This window comes from Pongo abelii, chromosome 5, assembly GCF_028885655.2.
Source record: "Pongo abelii isolate AG06213 chromosome 5, NHGRI_mPonAbe1-v2.0_pri, whole genome shotgun sequence".
Taxonomy (NCBI): domain Eukaryota; kingdom Metazoa; phylum Chordata; class Mammalia; order Primates; family Hominidae; genus Pongo; species Pongo abelii.
In genome coordinates, this window is record NC_071990.2 from 123,734,635 (window position 1) to 123,745,105 (window position 10,471).

Genomic DNA, 10,471 nt, shown 5'->3' on the forward strand with positions numbered 1-10,471 from the left:
TGTGAATTAGACAACGATTTATTGCATTTACTTAAAAAACTATATAAGCTAATTTAGTTGCATCTGTTCCTATCTAGAGAGAAAATACTTGTATAATTATTTTAACAGGCGATTCTCTGAAAGCACTATTTTTTTATTAAAATATCATTGGTATGATACACAACTAATAAACTCTTCTAAGTAATTTAGAAAAAAATCCAAAACTATTCAATGTACCATATTTCTGAATATATATTTAATTGCTTTCTCATTTTCCCCCATATTTCCCTGTTAAAAGGGTTAATTAGTGGTAAGATAATTTCACAGATGAAATTCCACAGAACTGACACAAGATGCAACTTCAAGTTGGTTTCTATAATAGATGTGTTTGCTCCAACCTTCAATTTTGAATAAGTGTATAAGGAAAAGCTAACGAGAAACTTCAATGCAGCTTGTGGCCAAGGAACAGTGTGTATTTTTGTGTGACACTAACTAGCACATAAAAAGAGCTAATGTTTTGGCTTCATTGAAATTGATCTGTCATCAAGGGAACTGTCTGACTCAAATAATCTATGAACTCTTGATGACCTCTCCAAAAACCCAAGAGTTAGCTATATGTATTAGTTTCGAATACAGTAATATATTGTTACCAAACACCTCCATCCAAAACATAAAAATGTTAGAGAAATCTTTTAAATACACTTCCAATTCAGAATTACTTTGTGATTTATAGTAAGAGAATATAAAGGTTGTTTGCAACTTTATTATTTGAGATGGCAGTAACCCGCATAATTATCAGAATCTTCCTAAAAGGAGATCTCCACTCCTTTAAGGCTCTGAACTTTCCTTTACTTCAGAAAGGAGTGTTTGGCATTAAGTTCATCTCCCTCAAAGTCACATTACTGTTGAGTGAAATAACAAAACTAGATTATTTAAGTATAGCAGCCTGCTAGGCAGCACTCCTGAGTGGTTACCACAGACCATACCTCAGGTGGCTGTTGTGAGGCCCCAGGCCAAAAGCAAGGTAATTCACAAGAACTGCATAAATCAACTGAAAATCGTTTTGCTTGGCTTTCATACTGCTATCATGAAATAGAATTAATCTACCCTAATAAAGGAAAATCTGCTATGGGTGGAACTTTTCCTATGCTTTCTCTTCATGTTCATGATAGCCTTTGGTTTAAAACATACCACAGGAACCATGTATAAAGTTCTGTAGCTTAAAAGTGAAATGAACTTGCACCTTGTTCTGGTTACTCTACTGAGTAAATCATCTAAGGCCAACAGAAATATTGTCAAAGTCACACATGTGACAAGTAAATCAAAAAGACCATATGTGCAGTGCGGTAAAGTAAGGGAAGGGTTTTTTTTTTTGGGGGGGGGGGGGCAGGGGGTTGGGTGGCAGCCAAGTCTCACTCTATTGCCCAGGCTGGAGTGCAATGGCATGATCTCGGCTCACTGCCACCTCCACCTCCCAGGTTCAAGTGATTTTTGTGCCTCAGCCTCCCGAGTAGCTGAGATAACAGGCGCGCACCACCACACCTGGCTAATTTTTTGTATTTTTAGTAGAGACGGGGTTTCGCCATGTCAGACAGGCTGGTTTTGAACTCTTGACCTCAGGTGATCCACCCGCCTCAGCCTCCCAATGTGCTGAGATTATAGGCGTAAGCCATTGCACCCAGCCGGGAAAGTTATTTCTTACACATTCAGAAGAAAAGTGTCATCCTCAGATAAGTGTCCTTATCAGTGGAGAAGACTAAATTCTCAACTCAAATTTTGAGTGATCACTTGGGTATCTCAAAAGCGTTATCAATGAGCAGCATACAACTGTATACTTTGTCAAGGAATCTGACTTCTGACCAACCTACCTGGAATTTAGAAATTTTCATTTAAAAAAATGAAAATGTTTAAATATACAAAAAAGAATTTGATGATATTAATAGTAGATGCCATTTCAGAATGTACCAGGAACTTGGCATTCATTATTTCATTAAGTCATTCATTACTTCATTCATTGCTTCATTCACTTGAATTTTATCAACATTCGAAGAGAATTTAGTCTAATTCATTAGTAGTCTTAAAATAGTGTCAGGCACGTAGTAGATGTTTAAGAATTGTTGAAGGTTTGACCAATGCCAAAGTTGAAGGCACATTTCCCCCGGGCTGTGCTAATTCTTCAAAGATGAGAAAAGATTAAGAGGAAGGGAAAAGAGGGGAGGAGAGGGGAGGGGAGAGAAGGGGAGGGGAGGGGAGAGGAGGGGAGGGGAGGGGAGAGGAGGGGAGGGGAGGGGAGAGGAGGGGAGGGGAGGGGAGAGGAGGGGAGGGGAGGGGAGAGGAGGGGAGGGGAGGGAAAAAGGAAAAGGAAAGAGAAAAGGAAAGGAGTACCATCTCCTTAGTGAGCAAAAGGAAAAACAAATCTTCTATATCTTCAACTATTTAAAGCCATTAAGTAGTTATTTGTATATCCCATCCCCATCTGGCTAATGAAGTTGTAACTAAAATGTGGTGACAGGCCACTAAAAGTATTTAGAGAAAAAATCATTTTTATAGATTTTTAGGCCTTAAAAAAGGGAGGCTTTAAATTGCAATGATGCAGAAGTTAAGGCAAAGTTAGATTACTTACTCAAGGTCACTATAAAAACAGCAAAAATTAGGTCATTTGATCACTCGGTTTTTAAATGATTACTATGTGCCACACAATGCTCTAAGTGCTGGAGTTTTAAGTATAGCACAGTACCTCCCTCAAGAAGTGTATAGGTTAGTGAGTAAGACGCTAAAGTAGCCAAGCAATTAATATAAAATGTGTTAGAAAACATAGAAGAACATCTTCATGACCTTGAGATGAGTGAGGGCTTTTTAATCATGATGCAAAAAGTAGTAATGATGAAGAAACAGTCATAAATTGAACTATAATACAATTAAGAATTTCTGTTCATAAACCATCCCCACCCCGGCCAGAGGATAATTAAGAGAGTGCGATGGTTCATTTTATTTGTCCACTTGACTGGACTAGAGACATTTATCTGCTTCTGCCCTTTAACATTGGTGTTCTGTGTTTTTGGACCTTTGGACTCAGACCAGGACTTAGCACCATTGGCTCCCCTGGTTCCCAGGCCTTCAGACTCAGACTTTAGATTTTAACTGAATTACACCACTGGCTTTCCTTGTTCTCCAGCTTGTAGACAGCAGTAAGTGGGACTTCTCAGCCTCCATAATCAGGTGAGCCAATTCTCATAATAATGAAATAAATATATCCTATTGGTTCTGTTTTGCTGGAGAACCTTGACTAATACAAAGAGTAAAAAGAAAATATCTCAAGTTATAGGAGATATAACTAGCAGGGAGGCCAAGGTGACTAGAGTTTGCAAAGCAGTGTACTGGAAAGGAGGGAGTTACACATAGAGAGCTCCAGAAAACTGCAGATTCCCCTTTTTGTCTTCAACTAAGTACCAATTAGCACATGGCAATGAAAAAACTACCTGTAGCTGGAGAAAGAACCATTAGAAAGGATTCAAGGAAACAGTGTTGGAGTTTACAAAGAGCCTGGGACAGTTGCTAATTTCCCCAGCCTGAGAGAAAACTCATAATTCTTGAGGCATTGAGTAGAGTACTCAGAAGAGCTTAGCTTCACTGGTAGGACAAAATCATTTCTAGACAAAAGGCTACTCTGGTTCTGTCTAACAAATATTAAAAGCAAGATCTGAATGTATCAAAGTGTTTCCTCTGTCTAACAAATATCAAAAGCAAGATATGAATGTATCAAAGTGTTTCCAAGTAACTTTAACTGTGGCCCAGAAAAAACAGCTCAGGAATAATATTTATAAGAATTTAAAAATGGGCCAGGCAGGGTGGCTCATGCCTGTAATCCCAACATTTTGGGAGGCCGAGGAGGGAGGATCACTTGAAGCTAGGGATTTGAGACCAGCCTAGTCAACATAATAAGACCCCATCTCTCCAAAAAATTTAAAAATTAGCTAGGCATGGTGGTGTATGATTGTAGTCCTAGCTACTTGGGAGACTGAGGCAGGAGGATCACTTGATCCCAGGGGTCAAGGATACAGTGAGTTATGACCATGCCATTGCACTCTAGCCTGGGTGACAGAGCAAGACCCTATCTCTAAAACAAACAAACAAACAAAAAGGAATACAAAAATATCCAAAACCCTTCAAGAAAAAAATTTACAATGTCTGGTGTCAACTAAAGAAAAATTCAGGCTTTTATAGGATTAAAATCAGTTTTATTCAGAGTCTTACTGAGGATTGGAACCAGGAGAGTCTTTCAGAGAGCTTCTGTTTGACTGCTCCAAAGCAGTGTTTCAGCCCACAGCTTATGTATCAGGTGTTGGAGGTTCTGCATGTGCTGCAAAGTTACATTAAACACGCTCAGAAATTACTTTAGAACAGAATCATCGAAGTTCAGATGCCAGAGTACATCTGGTTATAGATTACAGATCTGGTTATGTACAGGAAGAAGCAAGGGCTAGGATCATTGAACTTATTTTAAAATGCAGTGATTCAAGCAAGAGATGGAGGAATTTATGCTCTAACCTGCTTATTGTCTTCAGGCATTCTTCCAGAGGGCCAGTTCAGTCACTGAGTCAGGGACTTTGTACAGTTCTGCAGACAAGGGAAAATAAAACACAAGGCAAGCAGAATAAGCAAATATGTTTTCTTACGTTTGCTACTTTGTCTCATCCTGGCAACCAACCAAAAATTAACCAACATGCAAAGACGTGGAAAAATATAACCAATAACAAAGGTGAAATCAAACCAAATATACCTGCAAATGACACAGATGTTAGAATTAGTACATAAGGACATTAAAACAGTTATCATCTGTTTCAAAAAGAATAATAAAAATTCTCAACTAATCCTAAGAAATCAGAAGATTTAAAAATCAAAGAGTAGGTGAGAGAAAAAATAGCAAAAGAAATATTTAACACAAGAACAGAAAACCAAATACCACATGTTCTCACTCATAAGTGAGAATTGAACAATGAGAACACATGGACACAGGGAGGGGAACATTACACACCAGGGCCTGTCGGGGGCTGGAGAGCTAGTGGAGGGATAGCATTAGGAGAAATACCTAATGTAGATGGTGGGTTGATGGGTGCAGCAAACCACCATGGCATGTGTAAACCTATGTAACAAACCTGCATGTTCTGCACATGTACACCAGAAATTAAACTATAATTTAAAAAAAGAAAGAAATATTTATACCCAGTCATCTCAAGAATCACATTATGCCTGTAATCCTAGCACTTTGGGAGGTGAAGGCCATGGCCTTCACCACGGCAAACATGGCCAGATGTGGTGGCACGTGCCTATAATCCCAGCTACTTGGGAGGTTGAGACAAAAGAATCACTTGAACCTGGGGGACGGAGGTTGTAGTGAGCCGAGATCGCACCACTTCACTCCAGCCTGGGCAAAAGAGCGAAACTCCACCTCGGGAAAAAAAAAAAAAATCACATTAAATGAAAATAAACACTCCAATTAAAGGCAGAGATTGTAAATTAGATAAAGAAAGAAGGTGTAAATATGAGTTGTTGAAAGGAAACATGGTTTAAATTCCATGAGGAAACAAATAGGTTAAAACTAAAAGAATGGAAGAAAAATATATCATGCTGAAACATCAAAAGAAAGCAAAGCAGATGTCAGAGCAAAGAAATATTACCAGAAATTAAAAGATTTATTTCACAGTGTTAAAAGAATAAATTCATTAAGAGAATATAACAATTCTAAGTTTTTATGCACTTAACTTATGAATACATAAAAATGCACATAGCAAAATGGGAAGGAACTGCCAGAAGAAATTAGACAAATCTAATTCCAATCAGAGATTTCAGCTTCAGTTTCTTGACACTGATATTAAGTACACAGAAAATCAATAAGAATATAGAAGATTTGAACAACACTTTCAATCAGTTTGAAGTAATGCACATGTACAGAATACTCAGACAAATAATAGCAGAATTCTATTCATTTCACCTGAACACATAACATTTATCACAACAGAACATATCTGGGAAAGAAAACAAGTCTTAATAGATCTTTAAAATTTCAAATCATGCAAAATATGCTCTCTATAACCACAGTAGAATAAAATTGGAAATCAGTTACAGAAAAATGTCCAGAAACACTTTTTTTTCTTTTCTTTCTTTCTTTTTTTTTTTTTTTTTGAGAGGGAGTCTTGCTCTGTCGCCCAGGCTGGAGTGCAACGGCGTGATCTCAGCTCCCTGCAACCTCCGCCTCTGGGTTCAAGTGATTCTCCTGCCTCAGCCTCCTGAGTAGCTGGGATTACAGGTGCCTGCTACCATGCCGGACTAATTTTTGTATTTTAGTGGAAACAGGGTTTCACTATGTTGGCTAGACTGTCTCGAACTCCTGACCTCAAGTGATCAGCCCACCTTGGTCTCCTACAGTGTTGGAATTACAGGTAGGAGCCTCTGCCACCAGCCCAGAAACTTTTTAAATTATTTAAAAACTAAATAATACATTTCTAAACACCCTATGGGCCAAAAAGATATCATAAAGGAAACTTTAAAATATTTTTTACCTAAATGAAAGTAAAAATACAGCTTACTCCAATTTGTGAAATATACCTAACGCAGTATTTAAGGGGAAATTTACAGCCTAAACATTCATATTAGGGGGAAAAAATTTCTCAAATCATTGACCTTAGTTTCCACCTTAAGAAACTAGAAAAAGAAGAGAAAAGACAACACCAGGTAAGCAGAAGAAGGGAAATAATAAAGATAGGAGATGAATAAAATAGAAAGTAGAAGACTGATTGAGAAAAGCTAATGAAACCAAAGCTGGGTTTTTTAAAAAGACGATTAATAAATTTAATAAACTTCAAGGTAGACTGATGAGGAAAAAGAGAGAGAGAAGAGGCAAATACCAACATCAGGAGTGGGAGAAGTGACATTTGTACAGATTCTAAAGATACTAAATGGATAAGGAATATTATGAAGAACTTTATGTCTATAATTTCAACAAGATAGATAAAATGAATAAATTCCGTAAATGATATTAACTACCAAGACTCACTCCAGAAGAAACAGCTAACCTGAATAGCCTTGTAGCTATTAAAGAAATCAGAATTATCAATACAAATCGTCCCACAAAGAAAACTGGATTTTATCATCAATATCTTCCTCTCCTCATATCTAATTACTAACCTGTGTCTGTCAATTTTTCTTTGAAATTTCCCCTTATCTCAATCCCTGTCTTCTACTATTACCTGGCCAGAGCCTTTTTCAACTTTTGCCAGAATTGCATAATAGCTTCTAAGCTGTTATTCTGCTTGCTTCCTTTCCTGGTAAAAAATATATTATTTAAGGTATTTCTTTGATTCACCTGCTTAAACCAATTCCAGGCTTCCCTCTTTCAACAGTAGCAGTCTCAATTCTGTTAGGAGTCCATTTTTCACAGGTCTGTCACATTTGTGAAACGAAGGACTGACTGACCTCTTTTTCAGATTATTTTTTCAAAGGTGCTTATATAGAAAATAAATATAGTGTCTCCTTTCAAAGCAAATGGAAGGTTTGCTGAAGGTTTTGAAAGACAGAGATAGTTTCTCTAACTGAAACAAATGGTAGGCATATTACTTTCCAGTATAAAATATTCAGGTCTCCCTAAACTCTGGGATACTCTCCTGCAATTATACCTAGTATGTATGCAGGTGTCATCTGGCCCTCTTTGTATCATCCTATAGGAATTAGGGCTCAAGGGACCAGCACAAAAAAATGCCAATACTCTGGCTACTTTTATTTCTGTAATAAATCGTTTTTAATCTCTGACTCAGGAGTTTCATATTTTATACCAGCATTCTTGAAACTGTGGTAGACTAACATTTTAGCTAATAAATAGTGTAAAATTTCAGAACCTTTACAGTTCTTCACAATTAGAATCACCTAGAGAGACATTTAAAAACACCAATACCCAGGTTTTAGCCATATCAACTCAGAGCCTCTGGAAGTAAGCCTTGGCCACTGGTTATTTTAAAGCTCCCCAGGCAATTCTAATGGGCAGCCACATTAGAGTAAGCTACAAGGCCCTCTTACATTCAGGGCCCTCTAAAATCTTACTCAAGTTTGTTTCTCAAACTCATTTTCCAAGTGGAAAAATTAGAAATAAAGGAAGAGACCAAGCTGGAGAAAGAGAAACATTTCGCAAGAGAAAACTGAAATATAAAAGACAGGATAGACAGCTACAATGGAGAAAATGAGATTCTGAAAGTGAGAATAGAAAGAATGCATCCAGAACTGTCTTCTGTTAAAAAAAAAAAAAATTAAAAAAAAAAAAGCAAGAGAGAGATTTCTGAAAAGCTCCTTGGGGTCAATGATATCAGAAAGAGAGAGAGGTACAATCTCAGAAAATAGAAAGAAATGAGTCCCCCAAGGAGACCAGATCCTGAGAACTAAGAGGTAGCTTCTTAAGCTGAAGATACAGAGTTTAGTGTAAAAGTAGTTGGAGAACAACTCAAACTACTCTCACCTGCTAAGGTTAGGACAACAGTACTAAATTGTTAGAGAAAATAAAAATGTGCCTAGATTTAAGGAGAGAAAAGATCATTATAATAAAATGCTTTAAGAATTCAATGAGTTTCAGCATGACACAGTGCCTTGAAAGCACATGCCATAAATATGCGTGGAATTTGACTCTAAGGATGTGTAAGGAAAATGGCTGCGTGCCAATTAAGAGTAGGCCAAGGTAAACATCTGGTGCAGCATGACACAGTGGGATTGGAGCACAGGTGCACAATCCCATGCTTTATATAATCACAGTTATGTAGCCATGTTATGGGTGGGCTCATCACCTAGCTCTGAGCCACTATCGTCTGTGAAGTGCACAAATGTATCACCAACACTATGAGAGCAGTGGTGCATAACAAAGCCATGTCCCACCTGCCTACAGACCCATGAGTGTTCTTTCAACTACCCCCCACCTGTCCACCAACTCCCCTCAAACCCCAGCTTGGGTTGGAACCTGACAATTGGCGTAGGATACCAAGGTGAGTGAGTCCTCAGCCCCCAATGATCCCGGGTCAGCTATGTGGCCCTAGCATGGTTAGGGTATCCAGTGGCAGCTGTGCTGCTAGAATGGGCCCCAGTGGAAACATGGGTGGTGGTGGACGGATCCCCCATAAGCATGGAGAAAGCACTGAAGCACCTGGAAGCTCACAGCACCGAGAAGGAGCATGCCTTTGCCGGCAGAGTCGGATGGGCGTTTTTGACTGCACTACAGGAAGTGCAGGCCCAGTGTCTGCAGGACGCAGCACAGGCAAGGGACCTCCAAGCACAAGCAGGGCACCTGGAGGCCCAGATACACAGCTTGAAATGAGAACTGGGGACTGCTGTAAGTGTAGGCTTGAGCCCGCCTTCCCGGACAGCGACTTCCACACGGTCTGACACTTGGCCACTGGCTTTTTTAAAGCTCCCCAGGCAATTCTAATGGGCAGCCACATTAGAGTAAGCTACAAGGCCCTCTTACATTCAGGGCCCTCTAAAACTTGACTCAAGTTTGTTTCTCAAACTAATTTTCCGAGTGGAAAAATTAGAAATAAAGGAAGAGACTAAGCTGGAGAAAGAGAAACATTTCACAAGAGAAAACTGAAATACAGAAGACAGGATAGACAGCTACAATGGAGAAAATGAGATTCTGAAAGTGAGAATAGAAAGAATGCATCCAGAACTGTCTTCTGTTAAAAAAAAAAAAAAAAAAAAAAAAAAAGCACTTAAAAAAAAAGCAAGAGAGAGATTTCTAAAAAGCTCCTTGGGGTCAATGACATCGGAAAGAGAGAGAAGTGGAAGGAGGAGGAAGAATCCCCCACTGCGAGCTCGCCCCCTGGTCCACTAGAAAATAGAGAATGAACAGCCGATTGAGCCCCAAAGGCAGGTCCAGGTATCCCCTACCGTGGTGGAGCACACTTCATATAGTGCCTACACCCCGACTAAGTTGCAGGAGTTAGGCAGTGTCGGCAGCATCCGGGGAAGCCCCTACCTGCCTGGATGCTCCGCCTCTGGGAAGAAGGAGCTGAGAGTATTTCCTTTTCTGCAGCCAAGATGGAAAAGTTGGCTTGTATCACAACTCACCCCCCACCCCATCAGCAGTTGCAGGTGAGCAGGTGGTTGGCACAAGGGCAAGGTGACCACACCCTGACTGAATGGCTGATGGCAGCCATACGGATGGTGTGGAAGGATGCTGGAGAAATACCAGAAACTGTGAGTGAATGACAATCATATGCAAAGCTGGTGCAGGTAATTTGAGAGATGAGTATGCGGCAGGCTATGTTTGATTTAAATACCGAGAGAGCCATATGATGAACCTTTACCTCCCACATGAGGTACCTTGTGTTGGGCTCTGTACCCCTGAGTGCCCTCGGCTCTATGGCCGCTGTTCTCACTCCATACGCTGTCCTTGTCACGTACATGAGGTGACTACTACCATGGTAGCCCTCAGGGAAGCAGAAAGCCAGCGGCAGGA